The sequence below is a fragment of the Hypanus sabinus genome, chromosome 2, assembly GCF_030144855.1.
Source record: "Hypanus sabinus isolate sHypSab1 chromosome 2, sHypSab1.hap1, whole genome shotgun sequence".
In the NCBI taxonomy this organism is placed as follows: Eukaryota; Metazoa; Chordata; class Chondrichthyes; order Myliobatiformes; family Dasyatidae; genus Hypanus; species Hypanus sabinus.
Window position 1 is genome coordinate 11,088,644 of NC_082707.1, and position 24,101 is coordinate 11,112,744.

The following is a 24,101-nucleotide window of genomic DNA, read 5'->3' on the forward strand; positions in this document are numbered from 1 at the left end:
ATCATATTGAATGACGGTGCAGGCTCGAAGGGCCGAATGGCCTACTCCTGCACCTATTTTCTATGTTTCTACACACTGGGTGTGTATCATGGTGTTTTCACTTTGAGTGTGTTTACTGCATCAGAATCAGAATCCGGTTTATTATCTCCGGCATGTGGCGTGAAATTTGTTAACTCAGCAGCAGTAGTTCAATGCAATACATAATGTAGAAGAGAGAGAAAAAAATAATAAATAAAACAAAACATAATAAATAAACAAGTAAGTCAATTATGTACATTGAATAGATTTTTTTAAATGTGCAAAAACAGAAATACTGTATATTAAAAGAGTGAGGTAGTGTCCAAAACTTCAATGACCATTTGGGATCAGATGGCAGAGGGGAAGAAGCTGTTGCTGAATCACTGAGTGCGTGCCTTCAGGCTTTCGTACCCCTTGATGCACCATCAATAACTCTAAGAGACGTGAGGCGAGATATAGGCTTTTATTCACGGAAGAGAGCAGTCAGCAGCAAGAGACCACCATACAACATCCTGGAGACTGAGGGAGGAGCAGTGCCTCCAATCGCCTTTATACAGGGGTCTGTGGGAGGAGCCACAGGAGCAGTCGGGGGGGGGGGGGGGGGTGTGTCAGACAGGTATATGTAGTTCACCACACCCCTACCTGATGGTAATAGTGAGAAAAGGGCATACCCTGGGTGCTGGAGGTTTTTCATAATGAACGCTGCCTTTCTGAGACACCGCTCCCTGAAGATGTCCTGGGTACTTTGCAGGCTCGTACCCAAGATGGAGCTGGATAGATTTACAACTTTCGGTAGCTTCTTTCCATCCTGAGCAGTAGCCCTTCATTACGGACAGTGATGCAGCCTGTCAGAATGCTCTCCATGGTACAACTATAGAAGTTTTTGAGTGTATTTGTAAACGTGCCAAATCTCTTCAAACTCCTAATATAGTCACTGTCTTGCCTTCTTTATAACTACATCGATATGTTGGGACCAGATTAGATCCTCAGAAATCTTAACACCCAGGAACTTGAAGCTGGTGTTCGTACCATGGGTCTTGGTGTTCTTCTTTGGGTATTTACCTTTGAGTTTATATTCTGGGTATGTGTCATGGTGTTTTTGCCTATGACAATAAACATGAACGGTATAGCTGAATGACGTTGGGAAACTATAAATTGTTTTGAAATGGGCGTTCATAAATACGTATGAATTGTAATCGCCGTGGAAGCATCAATGAAAATAAAATAAAATAATCGAAGTTCCTGCACTCTACCAGGAAAACCACCTTGGAGTGTATTAGCCCAGAAGAAACTGGACATTGAAGATCTAGGGTGGGAGGGATGAGCAGGGCGATGTCACGTGACTAACTCCTCGGAGGCGTCTTGACGTCTTGTGCGTGTTGTCGTCACGTGACCGGCACGCCAGCTGAGCCCGGGCAGGAGGGCGGCGGCGGACATTTTGTGAGGAGCAGCCGGAAGCACCGGCAGGTGAGAGACGGGGGAGCCGGGGTTTTCACTCATTGCGGTGGCTTTGCGCTAGGTGGCCCTTGCCACACTCGGGCGCTCGGACATTCCCCGTGGCCTTCGCCGCTGGACAGCGCTGCTACCCCCGGCAAGGCCGAGAGCGGACATTTTGTGGAGGGTGGTCCCAGGGGGTGGGGATGGTGAGGACATCAACTCCCCTGTTCGGCGGCTGGTGGGCGTCGATACGTCTTTGGATTTTGGGGTAGGGTTGGAGGTGTTGGAGGACGCCGGTACTTCAGTTGGCAGACCCCTATCCTTGCTTTCCGACCTGGGGTTGTTGGTGAGGAGACTTCAACTAGCCGGCCTCTCGCTGCTGCTGCTGCTGCGAGTTCAGGGTGCGCCCCTATCCTTTAGGTGCTTGTCGCCAATGGCGAGGCTGCACCAGCAAATATTGTATCTAGTTTTACCCTGCCCGACCATACTGGAGAGATGGAATACAGCTGCTAAGGTTGCATGGATTAATCTTTGATAGGAGACAGTGCAGATGCTGGAAATCTGGTGCAAAACGCACAACATGTTGGAGGAGCCTCTGCGGAGGGGCAGCGTCTGTGAAGGGAAGGGGACGAGGTCTTTCATCACTACTTTGTTGCAGGAGCACAGAGTTTGGGCAGGCTAGAACTTGTAGGAGAATGAGGGGTGATCTTATAGTAGGGTAATCATGAGGTGCATAGTGTAAAGACAAAATTGGGGAGTGAGAAACTGTGGGGCATAGAGCCACACACAAATTACTGGAGGAACTCTGGGTCAGGCAGCATCTGCAGATGAAAATGGACAGTTGACATTTTATGTCGTCAGCCTTCATCTGGACTGTTATCTAGTCCAAGTGAAGGGTCTTGGCATGAAATGCCAATTAAGGTTTCCCTTGGAATCAGATTATTACAATATTCCCATTGAGCTGGAGGTACAGCAGCCTGAAGACACACTGAATGTTTCGGAGTAGTTATTTCCCTCCTCCATCAGATTTCTCAACAGACAATGAACCAATCCAAGAATACCACCTTGCTATCTTTTGCCCAACATCTTTAATTTTTAATGCATATATTTCTTATTGTCATAGATAGTTTTGTTTATGAATTGCATTGCAAAATAACAATTTCACAACATATGCCAGTGATATTTAACCTGATTCTGAAATGTGAACGAAATTTATAGTTTCATGGAAGCACCACATTGGAAAACATAAAATCTATAAATTGCTAAAATAAAGAGTGCAAAGGAGTAATGAGATGGTGTTCATAGACCATTCAGTTATTTGATGGCAGAGGATTAGAAACTGCTCCTGTGTTGTTGATCATTGGTATTCAGGGTCCTGTATCTTTCGATGGTAGTAACGAGAAGAGAGTATGCCCTGCATGTGAGGTCCTTATTGATGGATATTGCCTTCTTGACACAGCATCTCTTGAAGATGACCTTGATGGGGAAGCTTTTCCGTGTTGAGCCGGCCGAGTCTAAAACCCTCTATACCTTCTTGTGATGCTGTGCATTGGAAGCTTTTGTATCACGCTGTGATGCAATCAGTCAGAATGTTCTCCACAGTGCATCTGGTGAAAATGTTTTTGGTGACATGTCAAATCTCAAACTTCTAACGAAGCGGAGCTGTTGACGTGCCTTATTTGTAATTGCTTTGAAGTGTTGGGGCATGGAGCTTAGGAAACTAGATGGTTATGGGTAACCTTAGGTAATTTCTATGTAAGTACATATTCGGCACAGTATTGTGGGCGAAAGGGCCTGTGTTGTGCTGTAAGTTTTCAATGTTTGGACCTAGAATTTGAGACTGCTCACCCAGCTGACCCCTCAATGAAGGCTAGTGTTAGTTCTCCTGACTTCCCCTTCTTGAGGTCCACAATCAGCTCTTTCGTCTTGCTGATGTTGAGCACGACATTGTTTTTGTGATGCCATAGATGCAGCTCAACCTGCTGAGTTCATAGAACATAGAAATTTACAGCATATTACAGGCCCTTCGGTTCAGAATGTTGTACCAACCATGTAACTTTAGAAACTGCCTAGAATTTCCCTAGCACATAGCCCTCTATTTTTCTACACTCCATGTACCTATCTAAGAGGCTCTTAAAAGACCCTATAGTATCCGCTTCTGCCACTGGCAATGCATTCCATGCACCCACCACTCTGTGAAAAACGTACCCCTGACATCCCCTCAGTACCTATTTCCAAGCACTTTAAAACCCTGCTCCCTCATGTTAGCTGGGAAAAAAGCCTCTGGCTATCCACACAATCAATGTCCCTCATCATCTTATACACCTCTATCAGGTGACCTCTCATCCTCCAAGGAGAAAAGGCCAAGTACAGTCAATCTATTCTCATAAGGTATGTCTTCCAATCCAGGCGACATCCTTGTAAATCTCCTCTGCACTCTCTCTATAGTATCCTGCTTGTTATTTCTTCAAAGAATTCCAACAGGTTTGTCAAGCAATATTTTCCCTTCAGGAAACCATGCTGACTACAGCCTATTTTATAATGTGCTTCCAAGTACCCAGAGACCTTATCTTCATAATTGTCTCCAACATCTTCCCAGCAACTCCAGCACTTTGTGCATCTGCAATCTTGTGTGTCTTCACTTGAGGATATAGGTTCAGGATGTGAGGGGAAGGATTGAATAGGAAACTGAAGGGCAACTTTTACACCAAGACAAGGTGATCAGTATGTGGAATTGATAGCAAGAGGAAGTGGTTGAGGTAACAATCTTTAAAAGGGAACTTGGACAGGTACATGGATAGGAAAGATTTAGTAGGATTTGGGCCAAATTTGGGGAAATGGAACCTGTTTAGATAGGAATCTTGATCGGCAAGGGTCAGTTGGGCTGAAGGACTTTTTCCTGTGCTGTATGACTGACATCCTGTCAATGCAGTAGTATGCTCGTGACTAGCCCATTGGGCCCCATGTATTAATCGCCAGTGCTGCACTGAGAGGGTGAATGCCAGAGAAGCTCCTTCTGAAATGAGGCACTGAGTCATGTACTTGTTTCCTTCCTTCTGCCAGCTGCATTGAATGCCAAGGTTCATTGCTACCTTTCAATGAGGGGAATGTTACTGGGTGCCATTCCCTCCTTGATACCACTAGATGTAGTCAAAGTAACGTATCTTGGCAGCTGTGAATGTAAATTGACTGGAGTTAGAATGTTAACCTGATTTTTGTGTGCTGCAGTCCATGGTGTGGTACCTGAACCAAATCTGGAGAGATGGCTACCATTGATTGTGCCTAAGGGAGCTGAATATCTGGAATTCTCTGTACCAGAGATGTGTAGAGGCTAGCTATATGGCATTTTGCTGTCCCTATCCATGCCCATTGTCAATTTATCCTAGTAGCGTTTGAACATCTTGCAGCATGTCACTTGAATAATGAACTCTATGTGATACTTGCTGTTCAACTGTTAAGTTAGCATAAGTGTTGTAGATCTTAGAAATTATTCTAGTGGTTGATTTGGTCAAACTAGGAGGAAATGATGGATTAGGTAGTGAGGAATATTTTTCTCTGATTAGGGAGCATGGAAAGTAGGGCCTAATAATAGCGTAATGGTTAAAGCCAGGCTATTACAGCTAAGGGCATTTCAAGTTCAATTCTGCCAATGTCTCTTATTCTCATATACAGGGAGAATGTACAAAGGAGTACATTCTCCCTGTGAACCATGTGGGTTTTCTCCAGGTGCTCTGGTTTCCTCCCACAATCCAAATGATGTACAGTTAATAGGTTAATTAATCATTGTAAGTTGTCCTGTGATTAGGCTAGGGTTAAATAGGATTAGTTGCTGGATGGTGCAGCTTGCTGGACTGGAAAGGCCTGCTTTGTGCTCTATCCTTGAATAAAATAAATAAGATATTATAGCTAGCCATTTAGGATGAAGTTAGAACACAGTTTTACTTGCAGTAGATGGTAGAAGTTTGGAAACAATTTCTGCAGGTCTTATTGAATAACATAAAGGCTTGGGGATGGGCATGGGATGTATTAGCTTTCCTCAGCATTTTCATTACTTGGCAGAGTACAGATAGAATACAAGTGTATAAATATATTTGATGAAGTAGTATTTATATTTTAGTATTTGCCCTTATCATCACATTTAATAGGCTGCATTTTTTTTGCGTCCAGGGTTTGGCTTTTTCTGGTCATGTGTCAAGTTACAGTGAAAACCTTGTTTTGCATGTTATTTATGCAATCATTTCAATGTATCAGTGCATTGAGGTAGTACAAGGGTAAAACGATAACAGATGCAGGATAAAGTGTCACAGTTACTGAGTAAGTGAAGGGCCATAGCCGGGTGGTCAAGAATCATACTGAGGGATCAATAGTCTGATAACAGTGGGATAGAAGTTGACCTTGGTCTCTGCTTTGAGGCTTTTATGTCTTCTGCCTGATGGGAGGGGAAGAGAGAATGTCTGGGTGAGTGACGTCTTTGATAATGTTGGCTAATTAACTGACAATGATGGCTGGTGCATTGGTCTGGTTTTAACTTGTTTGATGCATTACCTTTACTGGTATAATATCTTCCTAAGAGCTAAACAGCTTCTTTAATTTGACCTGTTATCTCCTTTTGATGTAGAAACTCATTGAGAGCTGCTCTTGGAGCAATCCTGTTTCCTCCCCACTGATAACCATTCAAACATGACATCCTTTCAACGCTCAATAAAATCTGCAGATGCTGGGAATCCAAAGCAATATACCCAAAATGCAGGAGGAGTTCAGCAGTCCATAGATGCTGCCAAGCTTGCTGAGTTTCTCCTACATTTTGTCTGTGTGCTTTACAAGCTGACTTTCCTAACAGCCACCTACATTAGGGATAGTGTACATGCCTATTATTCCACTGACAATTAGGGCAGCAGTGTAGGATCTTTATTTCTGGCAGTGTTCATCATATCAGTAGCTTTCTCTCAGTTTTCACTACGTCAGTCATGCAAGATCCAGCTTGGAGACACAGGAATACCATCACACTCAGATATAGAAGGATTCTTTATTCTTGTTTCCGTAACAACCCTGACTGGTAAAACAAAATTGTTAGTCCTGAGCTGAACCCCGAGGACAGCTGGCCAACTTTTAATCTGCCTCTGCCCTTTGATCTCCTCGGCATGGGTGCCCCTACCAAGAGCCAAAGCATAAAGCCCTGGTCCCAGCCAACACACTTTGAGACATGAAAGCCTCCAAACCATACAAGGCTGTGATCCACTTGGAGGTGTGTACATGTATGTTAAGATATGTACCTACCAACTATCATGTCTTCAGGATGCAGGAGGAAACTGGAACTCCGAAGGGTGGGGGGGCAGTGGGTAAAGAATGTACAAACTCAGCCAACTTATTAACAATCCATTTTAATATTGCTGAATTTCTTAATGGTGTAAAAGGGATACTGAGTTTTTTTTATGCTGTTCAATGCATTTTCGATGCTCCAATAATTTAAGGTTGTTGCATTACTGCCTATGGTTTAAGACCACAAGCCATAGGAACAGAATTAGGCCATTCAACCCATCAAATCTACACTGTTATTCCATCATTGCAGATTTATCTTCTTCCTCAGCCCATTCTCCTGTCTACTCTTCATAACCTTTGTCACCCTTACTAATAAAGAAACTTTTAACTTACACTTATAATAAAACCAGGTTTAGGTTATTTTCCCTCAGCCATCAGCTTCTCGAACCAGATGTGATAACTTCACTAACCCGACCACTGACCTGATTCCACGGCCTATAGACTCACTTTCAAGAACACCACAACTCGCATCTCATCATTTATTTATTTATTTTTCCTTTTTAAAATTTGCAGAGTTTATTGTCTTTTGCACATTGATTATTATATGGTGACCTACATGCACTCTGATAACGAATTTACTTTAAACTTGCCTAGTATGTTTTAAATCTTGGTTTAGCTTTGCTGGAGATTTGACTCTGCAATTTAAATTTGGTCTGCCAGAAGATAGAATTAAATAAAGGTACAGGATAATCTGGTCAAAACAGGATAATCTGGTCAAAACAAAGCTTTACTACCTTTTCATACACTGTGCTACAGGTGGTGGCTTTGTCTTTAAATCTTTGTTTAAAAGGCAAAATGATTATTGACTTAAAATAAGCCTGCACACTTTTTCTCATCTGTATGCTGATCTTTGCCAACATTATTCAAAAACAGCATTGAGTCCTGACGAAGGGTCTTGGCCTGAAACGTCAACAGTGCTTCTCCCTATAGATGCTGTCTGGCCTGCTGCGTTCCACCATCATTTTGTGTGTGTTGCTTGAGTTCCACCTATCTTTTTATCTCTGAACCATCTCTAAATCTCAAAATGCTTATTTGCTACCCAGTTACTGAATGGGTACACATTTCCTCCAGAAACATTTTTTCATTCACCATTTCTGTTCTCTAGTCTCTGACTCCCTAAGATATTGTAGCAGAATAAGGCCATCTGGCCCATCGAGTCTGCTCTGTCATTCAATCATGGCTGGTCCTGTTTTTTCCTCCTTGACGCCAGTTCCCACCCTCCCCGTAACCTTTGATGCCATGTCCTACTAATCTCTGCCTTAAGTACACACAACGACCTGCATGTGGCAACAAATTCCACAAACTCAGCACCCTTTGGCTAAAGAAATTTCTTTGCATCTCTGTTTTGAAAGGGCGCCCCTCTATCCCGAGGCTGTGCCCTCTTGTCCTAGACTCCCACCATGGGAAACATCCTTTCCACATCTACTCTGGCTAGGCCTTTCAACATTCAAAAGATTTCAGTAAGATCCCCTACATCCTTCTGAATTTCAGCGAGTACAGATCCAGAGCCGTCAAAAGTTCCCCTTTCATTCCTGGAAACATCCTTGTGAACATCCTCAACATGTCCCACAGTGAGCTTCAGAGTGCATTTCCCTGCTAGCAGTAAGGTAATCTGTTTTCACCTATTATACCTATCGATTTCAACCCTCAGTCGATTTTGCATTTAATTCTGACTTGGAAGGAGGCCCATGAAGTCTATTAACATGAGATTCTGCAGATGCTGGACATTCAGAGCAACGCATGTAAAATGCCAGAGGAACTCAGTAGGTCAGACAGCATCTATAGAAAGGAATAAATAGTTGAGATTTTGGGCTGACCTTTCATCAGGACTCATGAAGTGTATTGGCCTGAAATGTTGACTCTATTCCTTTCCATAGATTATGCCTGAACTGATCAGTTTTTGCATGTAACCTTCAAGCCTATGTTGGCTCACAATTTTGCTGTTATGCCATATATTTTCCCTATAGTCTATTCTGGCTATATATCATCAATTCTTCCTGCACCTACTTAATTTATACTGGCTAATTACCCTGGCAGCCAAGATGTCTTTGGGATGTGGATCTGGGCTGGAGCACCCGCACAGTCACAGGGGAATTATAAACTCCACACAGATGGCATGGCAGGGCAAGGTTGAAGCAACCTCACTGGAGTTCTTCCATCTCATAGCTGTGCTACTTTTCCACTCAAATTTACTCCTGAAGTACTTGGAGAAAAAACCTTATTCATCTCTACACATCACAGAATCCCAGTAATCTCATCAACTTCTTTCATTCTCTTAATAAATGAGATTGTCCAAACTCTATCAAGGTCTGCCATGCAGCAGCTGCTGTTACTATGTGTGCTTGTTATTCAACATTACATTTTAAACCATATAAAATGAAAAGTAGAATTAGGCCATTGAGCCATTCCATTATGCCTGTTTAGACCATCAATCATTGGAGCAGAATTAGGCAGTTTTGCCCATGGAGTCTGCTCCGCCATTCAATCATGACTGTTCCTTTTCTTTCCCCCTCTTCAGCCCCACTCCCCAGCCTTCTCCCCATAATATTTGATGCCATGACCAATGAAGAACCTATCAATCTCGGCACAGACTAGAAGGGCCGAGGTGGCCTGTTCCCGTGCTGTGATTGTTATTTGGTTAAATACCTGGCCTCCACAGCTGCCTGTGGTAACAGATTCCACAAATTCACCACCCTCTGGTTTAAGAAATTTCTCCACATCTCTGCTTTAAATGGAAGCTCTTCTATCCTGAGGTTGTGCCCTCTTGTCCTAGACTCCCCCAGCAAAGGAAACATCCTTTTCACACTTACTCTGTCTAGGCCTTCCAGCATTCCTAAGGTTTCAATGAGAGCCCCCATCATCCTTCTAAATTCCCGCAAGTACAGGCCCAGAGCCATCAAAAACACTTCATATGATAACCCTTTCATCCTGGAATTATCTTTGTGAACAACGTCTGAACCCTCTCCAATGCCAGCTCATCTTGTTCATGGTACTCAAAACCATCCCTAGTACCTCAAGGTGAGGCCACACCAGTGCTTTATAAAGCATCAGCATTTCACCCTTGCTCTTTTAGACCTCTTGAAATGAAAGCTAATATTGCATTTGCCTTCCTCACCACCGATTCAACCTGTGAGTTAATTCTTTAGGGTGTCCCTTTGCATCTCAGATTTATTATCACTCTCAACCCCATTCTGCATTCTCCCCGTAACCTTTGAGGCCTTGACTAATTAGGAACCTATTAACCTCCACATTAAATATACCCAATGACTTGGCCTCCTTAGCCAACTTTGGCAATGAATTCCACAGATTCACCACTCCTCTGGCTAAAGAAATTCCTCCCCATCTCAGTTCTAAAGGGACGTCCTTGTATTCTGAGGCTGTGTTTTCTGGTCCAAATTTCTCCTGTAGGAAACATCCTGTCCACCTTCACTTTATCTAGTCCTTTTAATATTCAGTAGGTTTCCATAAGATCCACCCCACACAAACCTGAACTAGTGAGTACAGGCCCAGAACCAACGAACACTACTCGTGTTAACCCTTTCGTTCCCAGGATCATTCTCATGATTCGGCTGTGGGCCCTCTCCAATGCCAGGACTTTTGATTAAGAAATGCTACAATTTTAAAAGGTTAATGCTTGTTTTCCAGTCTATTTATATCATAATCCTGTATTTCTCTATTAGTACCTTTTCCACCACCCTCCTCTAACTGTATAATCCATCTCTGTTTCTCTGATCCTGGCCTCCTCCTCTTCCCCAAATTTGATTGAATGATTTATGATGGCTCTTGTATTGTCAACACCATCAAAGATCCCCTCTACACTTCAGCTCATCTTTTCAAGTTGGTGTCACGATTTTATTGAACACTATGGAACAGAAACAGGCCTGTCTAATCCATGCTGATTTATTGTGCTACCTAGCCCCATCAACCTTCACCAGGACCATAGCCCTCTGTACCCCTCCCATCCATTTACCTATCCTAATTTCTCTTAAATGTTGAAATCGACCCACACCCACCACTTCCGTTGGCAGCTCATTCACTACTCTCACCACCGTCATGCTACTCTCCTTAAACATTTCACCTTTCACCCTTAACCTGACCTTTAGTTCTAGTCTCACCCAACCTCAGTTGGAAAAAGATGTTCTGTCAAATTAATTTGAGGTAATGGGGCTCATCAGCTGTGGTTGGCAGCTCATCTGGAAAAAGAAAAACTCTAATCTCAATCCTCTGCTGCCTTGTGGCTATATCCATTCATGGAGAAGGCTTCGGGAGTAAACTCCGAGGAAAAATTCCAGAACTGAAGTCCCTAAGGCAGTCCTACTTTGAGTTCAACTTTGGCATTTTACGCATTGCCGCTGGTGTCAAACTGTATCGGTCTCTGTAGTTCCTTTGGGTTTATCAGATGCGTGGAGAGGGGGATCTTGAACATCAGCTTGAACTCTCTATTGTACTGCCCAGGCTTGCATATCTAGACAGATAGGACACAATATCCATGGTAAACCTTCACCAACAACGACTTCATTCTCATTCAGTCAAACTTTTAATCACATCTGTTTAACTCAATTTAGTGTCAATTTCTGTCAATATTCATGTGAAATATTTTTGTTATAGTTCTGTTTAAATTGGTACAGTTAATATCTAGTTAAGAGGATTGTACAATGTGACTATTGATATGTAATCTTGTCATCATGAACTGATATTTGCTTTGAGGCCTGGGACAGTGGCTCTCGTTTGAAATTCAGTTGTTGAGTGCAATAGATATTTTCTGTGTTTGGCTTTTTATACTTTTTTGGAAGTGTTGTGAAATGATAGATTATTTTCATTCCTTGGTGAATTGTTCCATGGTGTTTTGGTATCTCATGTGGAATTTGGATTTGTAACTTTGATTGCTGCAAATTCTGCACACTAAATTTGCTGCCTTGATCAATTTTTGTTGCTTTGAGCATTTCAACCTCAATATAAGTTTTATTTTCAGAAACAGATTTAATATCACTGGCATATGTCTTAAAATTTGTTGTGGTACACTGCAGTACATAATAAAATAAACATTATTTACAAAAAGAAATATATATAAATAAATTTATAAGCAGTGTGATAAGAAAAGAAATAGTGAGGTAGTGTACTTTAGTGTTCATTGTGTTCATTATTTGGAAATATGAGGGTGGTTGGGAAGAAGCTATTTCTGACAAGTTGAGTATGATTCTTCATGCTCCTGTATCATCTCCTTGGTGACAACACTGGGAAGAGGACATGTCCTTGGTGTTGGGCGTCCGTAATAATGGATGCTCTCTTTTTGAGTCATCATTTTTTGAAGGTGTTCTCAATGCTGAGAAGGCTAGTGCTCATGATGGAGCTGGCTAAGTTTACAGTTTTCTGCAGCACAGATCCTGTTCAGTAGTCCCTCCATTCCTGCTGGTGATGCAGACTCTTAGAATGCTCTCCACGGTACATCTGTAGACTTTGTGAGAGTCTTTGGTGACACAGCAAGTCTCCGCAAACTCCTTATGTAATATAGCTGCTGTTGTGCTTTTGTAATTGTAAACCTTAGATGGGAAAGATAACTGAGGTTTTTCTTGGGAAATGAAGGCTACAGTGAGAAAAAAAATCTTGCCTCTACCTGGTTTCTCTTGTTGGGGTGCTCTTTATAAGCTGCATAATACTGGAGTAAAACACTGTGCTCTGTCAATACAGTTGTCTGCACATGTTTGTAGAACAGTTTGAGATAATTAAGACCATTGGACTCTTAGATATCATTGTCCAAAGGGCTGTGCAGTGTTATGATACAAGTAGAAAACGGTCGTATTTGATTCAGATAACTCTGTGTGATGACCTTGCTTTTGGTTTGAATTCTGCATTTGTCCAAGATAACTAATCAGACATCTTCAAGTCAAACAGTGAATGTTGACGAGGTGGGGCAGAACAGACAAAAAAGGAGTTGAATAGAGAAAGTAATGAATGAGCAGGGAAACTAAAAAGAAAACTGACTACAACTTGCTAATACTTAGTTTTTAAACCATGGTATTACTGCAAATCATTTTTCAGTTACATGTAGGTCTGCAATTTCAGATAAATGCTCCTTTTTTTCCCAGGTTTTCTTGCTCTTTTCCTGAATTTCACATCAAGAATTACAAGCATGTGTCAGGAGCAATTAGTGTGTCCCACTGTTGTAGATAACACGTTCTTCTTCAGGGTACCATCTCGGCTTCTATATCAGTGCACAGAGGAGACTGCAGCATTGTCGGCACTGTCATTTGCATGAGACTAATGTTAAAGGTTATGTGGCATTATTGGAAAAACAATGTTCTCGCAAGTACTGGCTAGTATACTACTAACTGCACATCACCAAAGTCAGTTAGCATTCCTTTCATCACTGCCCTTTGGATCTGTGTCCTGTGGTCATCATAACAGATTCAGCAGTGATTGAGTCTGAAATACTTGATTTTAGATATTTTATAATGCTTTTCTTGATGTTTCTGAAACTACACTAGCTTCACTTGAGAACGCGCTATGGCTTTTTGAGGTAAGATTTTACCATGAGAGTTTGTATCTGGTAAAATATCCCTTGTATTGTGCCCATTTGGTGGAGAACAACCAGACTTTAATTGGTACTTGTTCTAATTAAGCTATTTGACTACCTTTCATTGTCACTGAAAGAGGTTTTATTTGATTATGCTTATCTGAAGACTGGCAGTACTGTAAACTGTTTCCAATGATCCAAGAACGCATGAACGTTACCTCCTTTTGCATTATTAATTAATTAATTATTATTATTATGAATGATTATGAATCAGATTTATTATCACTGACATATGTCAACTTTATTTTGTGCAGTGCAAAGACATAAATATAAACTGCAAAGAATCATTTCACATCATCAATGTTAGTGATAATTGATCTGATTCTGAAATATAACTATTCCTGGTTTGTTACTGTTTAAGGGTAACTTACGGGAAAAAGAATGAGATGGGATCTGGTTGATATCTATCAAATGCCGAAAGGCCTGGACAGAGTGGACGTGAAGAGGATGTATTCTACCATGAAGGTGTCTAGGACCAGAAGGCATAAGGATATCCCTTTAGAACAGAGATGAGGAATTTCTTTTCCCAGAAGATGGGGAATCTGTGGAATTCATTGCCACAGGGTAATGTGAAGGTCAAGTCATTTGGTATATTTAAACGGAGATTGATAAATTCTTGGTTAGTAAGGGTGAAAAGGTTATAGGGTGAAGGCAGGAGAATGGGGTTGAAAGTGAATATAAATCGCTAACAGCAGACTTGATAGGCCAAATAGCCTAATTGTCTCCTCACTTTTAAATACTATATGACATGCTATTTATGTGAATTTCCTTTACTTCAGACTGCTCACAACACTGCCAAAATCAGTACCCCAGTTAACAATTTATGCAGCTGCATTCTCCAACTGGCTGCAGGGTTGAAAGATGAAAGCTTAAAAGATTGGTCTTTTTTGCAGGGGCTAAATTACCTTTATTTGTTACGTATTCAGGCAACAATAAATATATGAGTTCGGCAAGGGTTTTTTATAACAAACAACACGTTTATTAAACACAGAAAACAAACAAACACTAACGTAACCGGAAATCAACTGTGGTGCGGCAGCTCAAACAGTTCTTAAAGCGATATTGCAAAAACAGTTCTTTAAAGTGGTATTGCCAAAGTTTGATATGCTCACAGTCCATTTAAAAAGGAGAGACTTTATAAGACAATTTAAATTCTCTTTCACGTCGCTTTGCTTCGATCCCCGACGTCGAACTTCCCACGAAGAATTTACGAAATGAAACGGCTTAAAGGCACTGACCTTTCCTTCCTCACTATCCTCAATCCTTTCTGGTAAACCCAGGGATTAACGCAAGAATAGTCAACAAAATCCTTCCAAATAAGGATCAAACAAAGGTCCACCCGTTTCACCGTAGAAATCGATTCTCCTCGATCTTTAACTCCCGAACGTCGATCTTCACTGATTCCTCGAACTAGCAGAATCGTAAAGAACCTGCTGGCAATGACCTTTTAAACTTTAGGCATTAGATAAAACTTCATCTTTCAACTAAACTACGTCATCACTTAAATCACGCAGTGGCATGAAGTCAACTTGGCAAATCCAGCCACGAACTGCCCCTCCTCACAGGGTGGGGTCTTCCTTTTATAACCTGTAAAAAAAACCTGTTACATGATCTCTACTGGCGGGAAAATGACGTCACTCCACCATCACAAGACCAAGTCCAGTATAGCTTCAACCCCAGTCACGTGACAAGGGTACCACTGTCATGTGTCACGAGTACGTAATACCTCCCTCCAAAAAAAACATTTTTGGTCTGACAAGAACAAAAATTTTTAACAATTGCTTACAAGAAAAACAAAGGTATAAATTTTATAACATACACAATATACAATACCATCATATAACAGCTTATAACTCACAATACAGTTGGAGTGTTACAATTGAAAAAAAACCACTCCATAAAAAAAAATTAGTGTACATTCAACATCGAGATAGACAATCAGCAACCACATTATCTTTACCTTTAATATGAGTTATCACAATATTGTACTCTTGTAACATCAAACTCCAATTTAATAATCTTCTGTTTTTGTTTTTCATCTTACTCAGAAAAACTAACGGATTATGATCAGTGTAAACAATAAGTGGTTTTTGTGTTGTACCAACATATACCTCAAAATATTCCAAAGCTAAAACAAGAGATAACAATTCTTTCTCTGTTGTCGAATAGTTTCTTTGATGCTTATTAAATTTCTTAGAAAAGTAAGCTACTGGATGATCAACCTCATCACCCTCATTCCTTTGCAATAATACTGCTCCTGCAGCCTCATCACTAGCATCCACAGCCAATGAAAAAGGTTTTCCAAAGTCAGGTGCCTTAAGCACAGGTTGTTGACATATCATTGTTTTTAATTTTTCAAATGCTTCTTGACAAGGAACTGTCCACACAAACTTCTCATTCTTCTGCAGAAGGTTAGTTAATGGAAGGGCAACATTAGCAAAATTTTTACAAAATTTTCGATAATATTCTACCATTCCCAAAAATCTTCTGAGAGTTTTTTTCCCGTTGGAGTCGGAATCTCTAAAATTGCCTGAACAGGAGCTACCTTACCTTGACCCACAACATAACCAAGGTAAGTCACAGTGGCATGTCCAAATTCACTCTTGGCTAAATTAATAGTTAACTTTTGAAAGCCTTTCAAACAATTTCTCCATCGCAATAATGTGTGCTTCCCAAGTATCATTTCCTGTCACTAAATCATCAATATAAGCATCAGTATCTTTCAATCCCTGAATCACAGAGTTAATCATCCTCTGGAAAGTACCTGGGGCATTCTTCATCCCAAATGGAAGAACATTATACTCATATAACCCAGATGGAGTTACAAATGCAGAAATCTCTCTACCTCTGTCCGTTAATGGAACACACCAATACCCTTTCAACAAATCAATCTTTGTAAGGAACTTTGCTTTTCCAACTTTATCTACACAATCATCTACTCTAGGAATTGGATATGCATCTGTTTTCGTTACAGCATTCACCTTCCTATAATCTGTACAAAACCTAATACTACCATCTGGTTTTGGCACCATAACACATGGCAAACTCCAATACGAGTTAGAATGTCTAATGATATTATTCTCTAACATATATTCAATTTCTTTCTCAGCAAGTTCACATTTTTCTATGTTCATCCTATATGGATGTTGTTTAATAGGTTTGGCATCTCCAACATCTACATCATGTGAAGCTATAGTAGTCCTTCTCGGAACATCTGGAAACAACTCCTTATATTTAAAAATTAACTCCTTCATCTGTTGTTTCTGCTCTAATTGTAAATGTGCTAATTTCTCATCAATATTTTCCAGAATGGTTGAATTTGGTAACCTAACAGAAACAATGTTGGATTTAGAATGAAAGTCAGATGAATCATCTATCATGTTCCTAGTTAAATCAAACTCATTCTCACTAACCACAACAGTCACAGTATCAGATTGTTTCTCAAAATATGGTTTTATCATATTTATATGGCAAAGTTGTGTTGACCTTCTACGATCTGGAGTTTTTATCACGTAATCCACATAATTGATTTTAGACACAATTTCATAAGGACCATGAAATCTAGCTTGTAAAGGATTTGTCTGCACTGGGAAAAGAACCAACACCTTATCTCCAGGCTTAAACATCCTCATCCTAGCTTCTTTATCATACCAAGTCTTCATTTTCTCCTGAGCCAACTTTAAATTTTCCTTAGCTAAGCTACAAGCTTTATGTAACCTGTCCTTAGATTTCAAAACATAGTCCAACAAATTAGTGTGTACTTCCTTACTAATCCACTGTTCTTTCAATAAAGCTAAAGGTCCTCTAACTCTATGCCTAAACACAAGTTCAAATGGACTAAAACCTAAAGATTCCTGTACCGATTCCCTTACTGCAAATAAAAGTAAGTTTATACCCTCATTCCAGTCACTTTCATTTTCCACACAAAATGTCCTAATCATATTCTTGAGGGTAGGATAAAACCTCTCCAAGGCACCCTGCGATTCTGGATGGTATGCAGACGAAGTGATTTGCTTAGCTCCCAATTTATAAACTATCTGTTGAAATAATCCAGACATAACATTACTGCCTTGATCAGTTTGTATCGCCTGAGGTAATCCAAAATAAGTAAAAAAATTTATAAGGGCCTTTGTCACAGTTTTAGCTTTTATATTCCTAAGTGGTACTGCCTCTGGAAACCTAGACGAAGTACACATGATAGTCAACAAATACTGATAACCAGTTTTTGTCTTTGGTAATGGACCAACACAATCTACAATAACTTTAGAAAATGGTTCACCAAATGCTGGGATAGGTTGTAATGGAGCTACTGGTGTAACCTGATTTGGTTTACCCACAATTTGACAAGTATGGCACGTTTTACAAAACATCGCCACATCTTTTCTTAGACCAGGCCAGTAAAAATGTTTTAAAATCTTGTCCACAGTTTTCCTTACCCCTTGATGTCCACCTAAAGGCACACTATGAGCTGAAGTCAAAATCTCATTTTGATAAACTTTTGGGACAACTACCTGGTAAACAACATTCCATTCCTCACTTGCAGGAATTGTAGGCGATCTCCACTTCCTCATCAACACTCCTTTTTTCAAATAATATCCTACTGGCACCTTCGCAATTTCACTATCTAGTAAAGCCTGCTCTCTTAATTTTATAATCTCAGAGTCTCTATTCTGCTCTGCTATCTCCTTCTGAGACAGAGATAAATCTTTATAGTCAGACTTACTCCCAGAATCTTGTTCAAACAACGAAGATAAGAAAGTCTCTGACACATCCTCAAAACTCGAATCCTGAGTTGAACAGTCCTGAGTAACAACCTCATTCTGCGCATCAATCTTTTTAGCCATAGCTCTAGTTACAACACAGGAAGAATCTGTGTTAGAATTCAACTCTGGTTCCTCTGACTCCATTGTCAAATGCACTTCAGGAAAAACTTGTCCACCTGCCAAGTCATTACCTAACAAAGAAATACCCTTCACAGGTAAGCTATGCTGTAATCCTACTTTAACAAATCCTGTAACTAACCCTGACTTTAAATTTACTTTATGTAAATGTACAGGCATAAAATCACTCCCAACACCTCTTATGTAATTCACCTCACCAGTATCAGACTCTTCATTAAACTTCAACACACTGTCTAACATCAGTGATTGAGAAGCACCAGTATCCCTAAGGATTCTTATTGGCACCAGAGTAGATCCTTCTTTCAAGGATACAAACCCTTCAGTTATAAAATGATCATATCTCTTTCTAACTTGGTCAGACTCTAACAAAGCCTCATTTGTGTTTATCAAACCCTGTAACTTTACAGGTGCTTCAGTATGTTGCACACAAGCATCTGGAACTGCTTCCTTCTCTTTCTTTTTCAATCTGAAACAGTTAGCTATTACATGGCCAGGCTTCTTACAATAGTTACAAGTAATACCAAACTGTCTTTCCTTCACAGGCTTTCCTTCCTCCTTACCTTTCTCATTAACCTCTGATTTAATTTCTGATTTACCTTGAGTCTCCATGTTATTTTTTCTCTTAAAATTTCTGCTCTGAGGAAATTTATTCTTATGGATTAAAACATACTCATCAGCTAATCTAGCACAGTCCTACAATTTATCAGTACCCCTCTCATTTAAGTAGGTCCTCACTTCAACAGGAATGCTTCTTTTAAATTCCTCCATTAAAATCAGCTCTCTCAATGTATCATAGTCCCCATTTACCTTTTTAGAAGAAACCCATCTCTCAAAATACATAGCTTTATCATAGGCAAATTCCACATAAGTTTTTTCCACAGACTTTTTCAAACTTCTGAATCTTTCCCTATAAGCTTCTGGGACTAATTCGTATGCGTTTAAGATATGCCTCTTCACAATATCATAATCAAGTGCTTGTGCAGCAGTTGAAGCTGTGTAAACTTGGTGTGCTTTACCTTTAATTACACTCTGTAACAACACTGACTATTTATCTTTCAGCCACTCTGACATCCGAGCAATAGTTTCAAAATGTTGAAAATATCTTTCCACTTCTGTTTGATTAAATGGAGAGACCAATTTAATTTCTTGACTAGCAACAAACGGTTTTTTAGAACCAGAAGACTGATTCCCAGACCTTAATTCCTTCATTGCATAGTCAAAATCCCTCAAATTTTGATCCGCCTCCAATTTACATCGCTCCAAATCAGCTTTACTCTGTTCCAACCTCATTTGTTCGATTTGCAACTGCATCTCCAGATTACTTATTGGAAACGACTTTAAAACCGAATCATCAAAAACACCCGAGACCACATAGTGTGACACGATTTTCCTCTGTATCACAGCCTTTGATGTAGTCGTCAAAATATCTTTAAGTTGCAATCTACTAGCTATCTCAAACACCTCAGTTTTTTTCGCCTTCGCTAACAACTCCGCACCTGGCGAAGCCAGAAACTTATCAATATTCATTGTTACCGAATACCACTCACAAGCCAATCAAACAAAAGAATCGAGTATTCCCCTTTACCAAAACACCGATTTAAAAGCTAGCAAGCATTTAAACTCAATCGATCCAATCCGGATGCAGCCCCCATATTTATGTTACGTATTCAGGCAACAATAAATATATGAGTTCGGCAAGGGTTTTTTATAACAAACATGTTTATTAAACACAGAAAACAAACCCCCCAGAAGTAAACAAACACTAACGTAACCGGAAATCAACTGCGGTGCAGCAGCTCAAACAGTTCTAAAAGCGATATTGCCAAAACAGTTCTTTAAAGTGGTATTGCCAAAAGTTCGATATGCTCACAGTCCATTTAAAAGGAGAGACTTTATAAGACGATTTAAATTCTCTTTCACGTCGCTTTGCTTCGATCCCTGACGTCGAACTTCCCACGAAGAATTTACAAAACAAAATGGCTTAAAGGCACTGACCTTTCCTTCCTCACTATCCTCAATCCTTTCTGGTAAACCCAGGGATTAACGCAAGAATAGTCAACGAAATCCTTCCAAATAAGGATCAAACAAAGGTCCACCCGTTTCACAGTAGAAATCGATTCTCCTCGATCTTTAACTCCCGAACGTCGATATTCACTCTCCACTGATTCCTCGAACTAGCAGAATCGTAAAGAACCTGCTGGCAATGACCTTTTAAACTTTAGGCATTAGATAAAACTTCATCTTTCAACTAAACTGCGTCATCACTTAAATCACGCAGTGGCATGAAGTCAACTTGGCAAATCCAGCCATGAACTGCCCCTCTTCACAGGGTGGGGTCTTCCTTTTATAACCTGTAACAAAAAAACCTGTTACATGATCTCTACTGGCGGGAAAATGACGTCACTCCACCATCACAAGACCATTACCTCAAGTCCAGTATAGCTTCAACCCCAGTCACATGACAAGGGTACCACTGTCATGTGTCATGAGTACGTAACATATTTCTTTCCCTCTTCTTTCTCATTCTAGTATTTCATCCACTCTCAAAATAACTCTTTCAAAATGAGTCATGAAGTATGGTTCCCACAATTTTATTCCCAATACGAGATGTGCATATTCTTGTAGATTAATGATTGCTGCTGGGGCTACTACACTCATTGCATATTTTGTGTGGGTTTTTAACCAGGCCACATTTGTGATGTGGTCCCATGAGAATCACTGGAGTTTAAGTCTTAGGTTCTAACTGAATTTTTCTGCTTATCGTGTGTTGAAGAGATACAGTTGGGACCTGAAGTATGTTTGAAAGTTGAAGAGAGTGTTTGGAGGTGAATTACCCATTTGGTTTCCCCGAGGTAATTTTGTGTAACTTTGAAGTAGAGCGGGGAATTATTTACAGGCTGTCACCAGTTTATGAGCGCCCATCCCATCCCCTACATATAAGCAAACTCCCATAATATTAAATTCAAAAGTTCAACATGCTTGTTTCTATGAATGGCAGGAACTAGTTTCAACCACTGTCCCCCCCCCCCCCCCGCCCCCAGTCATGATTGTTCTTATCATTCTTGTGTGCTTTTAATGGCATTCATTATATTAGATTATGTGTCCCAGGTACAGTGAAATATGAAGTGAAGTGTGACACTTCACATTCCACAGATTCCTCTCCCATCCATACATCCATATACTTATCCAAATTTCTCTTCAAATTAAGCCCACATCTACCACTTCCATTGGCAGCTTATTCTACAATCTCACCACCCTGAGTGAATTCCCCACCTTAGTTCCCCTTAAATATTTTATTTTTCACCCTTAACCCATGACCTAGTTTCTAGTTTCACCCAACTTCAGTGGAAAAAGTCTGATTGCATTTACCCATCTATAACCCTCATAATTGTTTCTACCTCTATCAAATTCCTATCATACACTCCAGGGAATGAAGTTCTAACCTATTCAACCTTTCCCTATTCAAACTCAAGTCCTCATATATCAAAGAGAAAAAAAATCAGTATGGGAAATAATAATTAGTCAGTCCTAATGCAGAGTGTCGACTCAAAACGTCAACAATTCCTTTCCCTTCACTCACTGCTCGATCCGCTAAGCTCCTCCAGCAGATTTTTTTCTCTTTCTCTAGATCCTTGTGTTTCCAATCTCTAGTGTTTTCTTAATTCTCGTTTTTTTTGGGTGGGATGAAGGACTTTATGTGGACACATTTCTTTTGGTAAGGTGGTTAAATTTATCCTCGTTGCGGGGTTGCGATGTATCAGTTTTTGTGATATTGCTGCGTTTGGTTCGCCTACTTGTTCCAGCTGAATGTGGGTAGGTCTGCTTTGTCGCATTGCAGACTTCAGTTTCCTGGAACTGCCAGTTGGATATTTTTTTCCTGGGTGCAGAGCACGCCTGAACTTTGCATTAAAACAAAACTCCATAGTGGACAGTGAACTCTCCACAGTTAATTTGAAATGAGCCCTTTGCAAAGCAGTTATTTCAGTCTCTTTATCAGCAGTGGAAAGTCAGCACATTGCTGTCGTACCCGACTGCTAATCCTGTTATATTCAGATGAAGCTGTCAGCTCTGTTGAAATAGTTGATGACTTTGCCAGCGGGTGTTTGCGCATTCTAGTGAGGAGGATGGAATAGCTTCTCTTTTTGAAATAGTGGATCTGTATTTTTCGAGAAAGCTGCTTTTAGAGAAAATGGTACATTAGAACGCAGAAATGAAAGTACAATGCGGCATCTAGTGCTGTTTGTTTTCCCTTCAGTCAATGTAACGAGTGAGTTGGTTAATGTGGTGCCTAAGCTCAGCATTGATCTGCGCTGAGTATTGACAGGGTATTTGTGAAAAGTGTTTGTATTTTCTGAAGAATAAAAGCCATGATAAGGGATCTAGTAAGTTTAGTTTGCTTATGGATCCCTTTATGTATTTGCTGATGTGTTTATTTGTTTCTTATCAAGGATATTTTGGCCCTGACAGCTACTGGAATTCTATTTTGTTTAAATTTGATTTTGTTACCTAATGAATGATGCAGTGTACTGGTGATTTCAAATTGGACAGTATGCTCTAAAACAAGTTGGGACTTGAGGACCTGAGTTTAGGGAAAAATTGAATAGGTTAGGATTTTATTCCCTGGTGTAGGAGAATGAGGGGAAATTTGATAGGTATACAAATTTGAGGGGTATTGATAAGAATAAATGCAAGCAGGCTTTTTCCACAGAGGCTGGGTGAAACTACAACTATATGTGAAAGGTTAAGGGTGAAAGGTGAAATATTTAAAGTGAACCTTTAACTTATAGGCTGGTGATTGTGCAAACGAGCTGCCAGTGGAAGTGATGCATGTTTTTTTATTTCAACATTTAAGAGACATTTAGATAGTTTTGTGGGTGGGTGGGCCTTGGGCTGGGTGCAGGTTCATGGGATTTGGCAGGTTAATAGTTTAGAATGGACTAAAGGCTTGTTTCTCTGCTGTAGTAGTTTGTGGCTCCATTGAGCGCACAGGATATCTTCAGGAAATCGGATTGTGAAAGATGTCTGTCAGAAAGTGATCCAGTGGTCCTTGTGAGATGTTTAATTTTGGATTTTAGTTTTCAGGATAGTGGTGGATCACCTTATTATGTGACAGATGAATGGTGCTTGGGTTGATTTTGATAGTCATTATATAGTTAAAGGGAAAGAGTGGGATGGGAAAATAAATTATTGATCTAAGGTTCCAGAAAAGAGTGAATGGGAACTCAGTGCTGCATTTAATTTCAGCAAATTGTGGCTTCAGGAAGGAGGGCACTCTCTGTTTTAGAAAGTAAAGATTTGCATTTGCATAGCACCATGCACTATTTGACAAATTGTTTTATCATTGAATACTTCTGCAATGTTATCAGTAATGCTTATCTTGACATTTAGAAAGCCCATATAAATGTGCTATGAAGGTTTTTAAAAATATAGGTAAATGTTTCTCTTCAGCAAACATGAGGAAATCTGCAGATGTTGGAAATTCAAACAACACACACAAAATGCTGGTGGAACACAGCAGGCCCTCCTTATAGATGCTGCCTGGCCTGCTGTGTTCCACCAGCATTTTGTAAATGTATCTCTTCAGAGTTTTTGCCATTATGTGGATGTGGGAGATTTTTACCTCTTTGCATGTTAATGCTGTGTTAAGTGCTTCACATGGCCATGCTGAGAAATGCATTTGATGGCTTTGAGCCTGTAATCGCTGGAGTTTAGAAGAATGGGGTGGGGGGGGTCTCATTGAAACTTATGAAATGTTAAAATACTTAGAATGGACGTGGGGAGTCTAGAACCACAGCCCATAGAAATCTACAGCACATTATAGGCCCTTCGGCCCACAATGTTGTGCCAACCAT

At 40.3% G+C, this 24,101-nt stretch overlaps 1 protein-coding gene across 1 annotated transcript in view; it reads left to right on the forward strand.

Annotated features, from left to right (window-relative positions):
• The first annotated feature begins 1,368 nt into the window (after positions 1-1,368).
• Positions 1,369-24,101, forward strand: part of LOC132406420 (AP-2 complex subunit mu) — a 78,984-nt gene continuing 56,251 nt past the window's right edge. Inside the window, exon 1 of the mRNA XM_059992058.1 lies at positions 1,369-1,485. The gene's annotated coding sequence lies outside the window, so the exon portion shown is untranslated. The remainder of the gene's footprint in view (positions 1,486-24,101) is intronic.